Source organism: Sinocyclocheilus grahami, unplaced genomic scaffold, assembly GCF_001515645.1.
Source record: "Sinocyclocheilus grahami isolate Dianchi unplaced genomic scaffold, SAMN03320097.WGS_v1.1 scaffold623.1, whole genome shotgun sequence".
Classification (NCBI taxonomy): domain Eukaryota; kingdom Metazoa; phylum Chordata; class Actinopteri; order Cypriniformes; family Cyprinidae; genus Sinocyclocheilus; species Sinocyclocheilus grahami.
The window spans coordinates 453,469-462,963 of record NW_015505802.1 but is presented as its reverse complement, the minus strand read 5'-3'; positions in this window follow the sequence as shown (position 1 = coordinate 462,963).

Genomic DNA, 9,495 nt, shown 5'->3' with positions numbered 1-9,495 from the left:
TCAACGTTTTATGTTTAATATATCAAAACATTATTTATGCATTTGTAATTGCAGGTTAAATGCATTCATGTCTTGCATTAAACAAAATACATGTGTGTAAATACATCTAAATGCCACTTCAGATGCAGCTTCTGAGTTGATTTAATTTGCTTGGTAACAGCCCAAATGTCTTATTATTCTAATTCCCTAATTAAATGTAAGAATTTGACTCAAAAGATAATGGACACTTTTAGAAAAAATGGCTTTATAAAGGTAAAAATGCCCATAAAATGAAAAAATCTGTTTAAACTTATTGGAAAATTCTAATTTCTATCAGTATGAACTGACCACCACACAGAATATGAAGAATATTAAAAACATTAGGAGTCAGCTGTCTTCGGCAGTTCTTAAGGTACCAGCACAATAACACACTCAGCAAAATATCGTCTAATTATCGTTATCGATAAAATCCCATAAAATATCGAGATATAATTTGTCAATATCGCACACCCCTACTTTCCATACACTTTAAGTACTTCTTCATATACCACAGAAAGTTCAAACATGATTAAAGGCAAGTGAACAGCAAGAAAAAAAAAAGAAATACACAATTTACAAGCATAGATAAAATAAACAGTAGTATCCAGTAGTGCTGTGTTCAAAATATCGATACGACGATGTATCGTCACAGAGATTTGACGATACGAGTATCGATACAGCTGGCCCAGCATGCTACCAGCTCCTTGTTGAGAAAGATAATGTAGCTCTTGAGCAATTAAGCTATTTAGTTGATAAAACTGTGGGGCAGTGCTAAAAAGTTTGTTCCTGAATGTCTGAGTTCGGCCGCAGTGTGATCTGTGTGTGAGACTGAACTTAACATCAAACTGCTTCGGTTTCACACAAATGCTGGCACAGACGTGCATGTTCGGGTAGAGTCGCTTTGAACTCGTGCATCTTTGGAAGCAGAGCTGCATGGAAAATTACAAAAAATGTTGTGCACACCGCAACGCGAAATGACGTCATTTACAATATAAATTTATTAGAAAAAGTACATCATTATTTGTGGTCTTAAAAACGAGATGCAAACAATCAGAATATTGTACCTGGTGGGGAGTGCACAATGTAAACATGAAACATATGCCATTACCTATATTGTACTGTGGTACAGTTCTGGAGGCCCTTCATAATGCAGAGGTCAGCTAACTGCTCTGCCAATAGTTAGAAATGGCACTATAGTGTTTAATAAACAGCTGTTTTACTAAATTCTGCTGAGGTGAAAATCAGTGCAGTCATGTATCGTGGCCTCTGTATCGTGATACGTATCGTATCATGACTTTGCTGGTGATACACAGCCCTAGTATCCAGATACAGAAATTTAATAAGTGTGAAATAACACTGCATAGTGTTCACTGTATGAATTAAATTGAGATTAATCTTTGTTATAGCGGTTTTGTTGTTTGATTAACATTAGTGACATATTCAGCAGCACGTATTTATAGGCTGCTGTCCCTTTAAAACCGACTGCACAGATTCAGTATAATGATACACATCCGATTTCTTTCTCAGCTGTTTACATTAATTTAAAACATAACCGACTGCGTTTACGAGAATGATCGATGAGACGGGTACTATTGACATAATTCTGTGTGTATGTGTCTGTTCAAACATGAGGAGATGCGAAAGACGAATCAACTCGATGTTCGCGCGCCGTCTGAAACGCGTCTCTCTGTGTGCGCGCACTTTGCACGTGTGCGGCAGAACGGAAGATACGCTGCGCGAGATGCAGCTTGTGCACGCGCTTCAGGTGTGAGTCGGACAGCAATACACAATTTACAAGCATAGATAAAATAAACAGTAGTATCCAGTAGTGCTGTGTTCAAAATATCGATACGACGATGTATCGTCACAGAGATTTGACGATACGAGTATCGATACAGCTGGCCCAGCATGCTACCAGCTCCTTGTTGAGAAAGATAATGTAGCTCTTGAGCAATTAAGCTATTTAGTTGATAAAACTGTGGGGCAGTGCTAAAAAGTTTGTTCCTGAATGTCTGAGTTCGGCCGCAGTGTGATCTGTGTGTGAGACTGAACTTAACATCAAACTGCTTCGGTTTCACACAAATGCTGGCACAGACGTGCATGTTCGGGTAGAGTCGCTTTGAACTCGTGCATCTTTGGAAGCAGAGCTGCATGGAAAATTACAAAAAATGTTGTGCACACCGCAACGCGAAATGACGTCATTTACAATATAAATTTATTAGAAAAAGTACATCATTATTTGTGGTCTTAAAAACGAGATGCAAACAATCAGAATATTGTACCTGGTGGGGAGTGCACAATGTAAACATGAAACATATGCCATTACCTATATTGTACTGTGGTACAGTTCTGGAGGCCCTTCATAATGCAGAGGTCAGCTAACTGCTCTGCCAATAGTTAGAAATGGCACTATAGTGTTTAATAAACAGCTGTTTTACTAAATTCTGCTGAGGTGAAAATCAGTGCAGTCATGTATCGTGGCCTCTGTATCGTGATACGTATCGTATCATGACTTTGCTGGTGATACACAGCCCTAGTATCCAGATACAGAAATTTAATAAGTGTGAAATAACACTGCATAGTGTTCACTGTATGAATTAAATTGAGATTAATCTTTGTTATAGCGGTTTTGTTGTTTGATTAACATTAGTGACATATTCAGCAGCACGTATTTATAGGCTGCTGTCCCTTTAAAACCGACTGCACAGATTCAGTATAATGATACACATCCGATTTCTTTCTCAGCTGTTTACATTAATTTAAAACATAACCGACTGCGTTTACGAGAATGATCGATGAGACGGGTACTATTGACATAATTCTGTGTGTATGTGTCTGTTCAAACATGAGGAGATGCGAAAGACGAATCAACTCGATGTTCGCGCGCCGTCTGAAACGCGTCTCTCTGTGTGCGCGCACTTTGCACGTGTGCGGCAGAACGGAAGATACGCTGCGCGAGATGCAGCTTGTGCACGCGCTTCAGGTGTGAGTCGGACAGCAAGACGAGATGGCAAAGAGTTGTTTTCTGCAACTTATTGGACTTAACTCTTTTTAACGTCAAGCAATTCTCTGCTATATGCGTCAAACTAAAACTTTGAACTTTTGATTTAAGTAGCCTATTATTAAAATGATTCCGATATCGCATGCCCTTGCGATATGCATATTGCGATATTTACATTTGCGATATTTCGATATATCGTGCAGCCCTACTACACACTTACACGAAAAGTTGTCAAAATGCCTGTCTTGGAGACTATTCATGTAAATGCAGTCGGTTTTGTCTTAAGTGAACTTGAAAAGCTGGGAGAAATACAGATGTGTCAAAATATTTGAGCTATGCATCAGATCTTAAAGCAACAGCGTAAACCTGCAGCCGCCAACTGTGTCATCAATGTTAATCAAACAAAAGAAAAGGAGAAAATCACTCACTGCTCTTGACTGAATCACTTATTAACTTTAATAAGTATCATCTATATTTAATTTTTCACATTGTAAAACCTGTTTCATTCTGAAATATGTCACAATACATAAATCAATTCAGCCATAACTTTTGTTACATGACTTTAATTTTGCTAAGCAAAGCAGGACACTAATTATAAATCAAACATCAAAATGGCAAAGTACGGCTGCAACAAACGATTATTTTGATAATCGATTAATCTAACGATTATTAGAACGATTAATCGACTAATAATCAATTATTTCACTGATTGGTCAGTAGACATTTTTTGATTATTCATCTGGCAATTAGTTAAACTATTGAGTTATACATATTCTAACAAATAAATTAAGGTAATCACTTCAGCTTTTGAAAGTCATTATTTAATTACAATTATACAATTAATTTATACAAATAAATATATTGGCACACAAAATGAGATGGCAGAGAAACTCTTATTCACCATTTAATTAGCTATATGAGAAAGTAACTGATTGACACATCATTCTGCCTAAAATCTCTTTTTGTAAGTCATATGGATAACAAAATAAAGGTTAATGCCCCATTCACACCAAGAACGATAACTATAAAGATAACGATATTAGCATCCACACCAGCGAGCGATATCATCTGTTTATTCTAAGCGCATATACGTCTGCCGCTTTAAATTCTTGAGCTTGTTACAGCAGGATGGATTCTGATTGGCTGTTAGTGTTTTATCGTTCATCAGCTGGAAAAAAAATTGTTTTGAAAGTGATCGCAACGATATCTTTTCGCTGTATCGTTATCGTTATAGTTGTGGGGTGAACTATGCTATTCTTTAATATTGAGAACGATTTTTAGAACTATATCTTTATCGTTATCTTTATAGTTATCGTGCTTGGTGTGAATGGGCCTTAAGTGATAAGACATATTATTTTTGGATAAACTATTTAATTCACAACAAATCTCTTATAAAATACCTTATAGGGTTATGATCATCAAAATAGTCCTGAGCTAGATCAAGCTTTGATCTCTGCAAACCAAAATATCACTATAATTAAACATTTTTTCCCCCACTAATAAAAATGTTTTTATTATTAGCTAGTTCCACACTGGAGAGCTGCGTTATAACAGAAAATCAAGTTGTAATTCTAACCGAAAGCGTCACTGATTCAGTTTTTTCCCATGTTTAATACTGTAAAGCTGCTTGATTTAAGGCTATTGCATAAAGTACTAAATAAATAAATGTGACATGACTGGACTTTACTGGAGTACTGAACTGCAGAGCTTGTGCAAACATCCACATCGCTGTAATCAGATGCGTTTTAAAATCTCACAAAATTTCGCTGTATTTTTTATTTTACAGTGGGGTAATTTTGTTGCAGTAGCATGAAATAGCATGAAATTTCAAACTTTGAATTGAATAAAACATGACAAGCAAGCAGTCAGTAATAAAATAAGAACAAATAAAGAAATTAGTAGTGATAGCACATAAAAAATAACGGCCTAAAAATGAAATAAATTGCTTTTTAGTTTTTCAGGTAGGTCTAACAGTAGGGCTATTAAGAGATTTTTTTTTTTTTTACCAATTATCCAAATAATGTTTAGTCCTAGAAAGCTATTATTATCAGAACACATGAGCATAACATAGCGGTTAGCAGATCAATGAATGAGAGGGCAGCGTTTCCAGAGTTGCCCATATACCACACTAGGGCTGTCAAAATGGCTGAAAAACTAAATTATATTCAAATTTAAAATGCATAATTTCAGTTAGAGTGAAGAAAAGCTTTTGGCTTCTCTCCAGAGGCCACAAGAGGGTGCATCATTCAAAGCATAAGCTAACACGACTATCTGCGGGGAAAAAGTGCATAATGTTTAAAATAATGTTTATAAACCAATTATAATTTAGTTGCTTAAACAACTATAAACAAAACAGCATCATGTATGTATGCATAGTTTAATACATAGGGCAGAAAGCCAATCACACGGAGTACATTTTTCATTTAATATTCCGAAGTGAAGTAAACTTCAACGGATTTCCCCTGCTCAGGGAGTAGGGAGCAATGGACACTGTGTAGGGACCATGTCAATTGGAACACAGTTCATGCACGGAGCTCACTTCTAACGAGATGATCTGAATCAGGTGTATTAACAAAGAGAGACGTGCAAAACATGCAGAGGGGGTACGCGAGGACCGGAATTGAGAACCGCTGGTCTAGAACAATTCTTACAAGTATAACACGACATAGCTGGGCACCGCGGACAGACGCCGCCGGTGTGCCTACACTCATAGAAAATAATGTATTTGAATTTTAAAGAAGTGGCGCGATGCTGCGCTTCTTGTCCGGTGTGCGACCGCCTGAAACGCAGTTTTTCTCACCTCCATGCCCAAACGTCTTTGTTTGTGCTTCCGAAAGCAGATGATGTCAGGAAACAGTGGTTACAATTTACTTTTTAACTCTGTCCCTGAGCATTATAACCCCAATTTGCTATTGTGTGCTGTGCATTTGACTGAGGACAGCTTCCACATCACGAGTGAGAAGTGTCGGATTCCCAAAAGCGTTTGTTGAAAGACGGAGCAAGGGGGCGTGGCAGTACTGAAACACCGTCTAAGCTGTTCGCCAATCACAACGCACTGGGACAGCGAACCAATCACAACACATTTTGTTTTTCAGAAGGCGGACCTTCATCAAAGCCGGAATTAATCGAGCCGTTTGTGCCAGGCTGGGGAGAAAGGTATTGTAATAATGTAAATTATGTGAAAAATAATGCGTTTTTCAACCACCAAGCATGAGAGCATGTTCCCCCAAAACAAATTCAAGACTTTGTAAAAGAGCATAATAGGATCCCTTTAAGCAAAAATATCACGGTTTCACGGTATTGTCATTACAGCTCTAAAATGTGTTTATTTTAAATGACTGGGTAAAAAATAAAAAATACACAATATATTTTGTTTTTGAGCAACATACAGAATATTAGGAACAGTAGAATTTGTTAATTTTTTTCTTTGATTTGTTTCCTAAAGACAAGAAAAATAAAGACTAATTACAGATTTAGGTTAAATAAAGATGAGTCAGAGTTATTTCAATTTATAGTTATATAATTCATATACATATAATTTATATAATTTAGTTATATAATTTCTAGGGATTCTCCGATCGATTGGCCGGAGATCGGTATCGACCGATAATCACATTTTATGACTTGATCGGTACTCACTAACTTGGCCGATCTCACGAACCGATCGCAATTTGATGACATCAACGTGTGACCACGTACATGATGCGTGGGGACAAAGGATTTGGCGCTGCAGTCATGTCATCACAGGTGTGGAAATGCTATGACGTTTCGAAAAACAATGAAAAATTCACTATTTGTCGTGTATGTTTTGCATGATATGGTGAATGGATGGTTCATTTTTAACAGCAGATTCAGTGATGTTAGAGCTGATCTGCTCCTCACTGCACACGTCTGCGGCACTTTACGGCTCCACGGCCACCAGAGCTGATCGCAGCCGCTCTAGTCAGTGCTTGCGTTTATAAGCCAGCCGTGGCACATTCCTGAAGCGGCTCTCCGCTAGGGATGGGTACCGAAACTCGGTATTTAATCGGTCCCGGGGCTAAATTATGAAAGACCGGAGTATCGATGTTAGACGTTAACGGTTCTGCTATCGGTACTGGAAAAATTAATAAAACACACATACATTTATTATTGCTATATATACACATTATCTTGCAAATTCTATCTCACCAGAGTCATCAGCTGTTTTTCAAACATTTGTCTATGATGCATTTTGCTATTTGAAATTCAGAAGCGAGATCACGCTCACGCGGAGGAGCTTCAGCACGCGCAACATGAAAGCCCTGTTTAATTATGAAAGAAGAGAGAACTAAACATTCAAACATCTGCTTACACTTTAGGCCTGTGGCTCTTTTATTAAGCTAATTTAATTTTTTTAATTTCGATTTTGGCTTCTAAGGATTATACAAAAGACGACATGAGGTAAAGCTATTAAAAACTAGCTGCATTTCGTATTGCGCAACTTCTTTCCCTTCACAGCGGTGCACATTCGTTCCTCCCTAAAACCCAAACTTAAGTCAGAATCAGGTCAATCGGTGATTGTTGTAAGATGCCGTCTTTACTGTTGCTAAATTGTGAGACATGTTTGATGATAAAACGTTGAAAGCACAAGAGACGCTGTTCCTCAGGCTGAAATGTGTGCGTGCGGCGCGCTCCAAAACAGACAAACAAACTACACTTTGAGCTTCGGGCACATGTCCAATCGAGCAAATATACACAAAAATGTGTCAAAATGTCTGGCTTGGAGAGTATTTACTTAAACACAGTTTATGTCTTAAGTGGAGGAGAACAGTCGGGAGAAAATCCGATGTGTGTATATTGTCTTAAAGTGACAGACTGGCGCTTTGGCCATCAAAATGCAAATCTGCTCTTAATCTGAATATAGTTATAGCTTTAATAAGTATTAATCTATCAATACATACACTGAAAATTATGCAGTGTTCATTTACATTTGATTACTTTTAGACTTCTTTTGTAGGCTATTACTTACCTGAACAGTAATGTTAGTAGAACTTCATGGAAGAATTAAAGCACTGTTTATTTCGAGGCAGTGTCACATCATCACTAAAGTTTATAAATTGCATTTTTTTCTTTTTAATTCTTGCCAGTGTTTAAACCATTCAACGCTCTCGTGCTCTCCTGAAGACCGTGCACTCATGCACACTCGCAGTGCACACACATAATGCCAGGTTCACATTACTTTGTTTGCAGTGTGGTGCATATTTTTTTTCGCGCTCATGTTAACGGATTAAAGCGTTCACACTGCACACACGGTTGCATTCTGGCAGTGCGTTTAGGAGTGGTGCGACTACAGCGGTGCAGAGATCATTTCCCCACCGAGTCTATTTTTGCTGCGCTGAATTAAAAGTAACAGCGCATTGTTTGCGGTAAATATGATCATGCATTGACACAAAAAATGTAGTAATTACACCATAAATGCAAATAATTAAAGTCTACTGTGTTTCACAGTCAACACATAGGCTATGGCTTTTTGGCTAGGTTTAAAGTAAAAGAGTACTTTTAGATAAACAAGGCAATAATTTTTATGTTCTTAATTAAAGTTCTTTATGAACCGCAGGATTGCTTGTAATAAAGATTTAAATGCAAAAGAAAAGGCAGTAGAGCTGACTGTTTCTGTCAATGGTAAGTTTTAATTTAGAATGTTTGTGATTACGTAAGAAAAGTAGTTTAAATGTTTTGCTTTAGCAACTTAATATATAAATCTAGAAGTAAATGCAAAAGTAAAAAGCATTGAATAATTGATGAAAGATTGTATCACTGTACTGTGTAAAAAAAGAATCACTATTGAAAAAGCCTTTTAAGTAACAATGTTTGGATTTAAAATCAAAATAATGGATAAATGTTGTGTTTGTGGTAAACAGCCACAGATCAGGAGCAGACTCTTGTGTGAAAGCAGTCCGTGCTGCTTTTGTACCACACATATGGACTACATACGCACTACAAACGGAGTATGTGTGAACCTCACATAAAGGTCAAAAAATCAGGCTTGCGCAGTGCAAGCAATTGTGCAACAATAACACGATTGTAAAAACAAATATGCATGATCATACATTTAGGTGAGATAAATACAGATTTTTGAAAAATGTCCCTTTTGGAGCGTGCCGCGCGCACACATTTCAGCCTGAGGAACAGCATCTCTTGTGCGGATTGTGCTTTCAACGTTTTATCATCAAACATGTCCCTCCACCCCTCAAATGAAAAAAAAAAATCCTCACAAGAGTAACCTAAGAGAAGAAATAATTTTCTTCATCGACAGATACTGCTTTCAGTGATCGGCCTCAAAAATCTTGATCGGAGCACCTCAACAAGAAATCGGTACTCAGTATCGGCTGCAAAAATCCTGATCGGAGCATCCCTAATATCTTCATATACATAATTTGATTTAATAATAACCCAATTCGCTGAGTTTGTTTATTTTTGTGAAGCGCTCCTGTTCAAGATGAGACGGCAGAAAG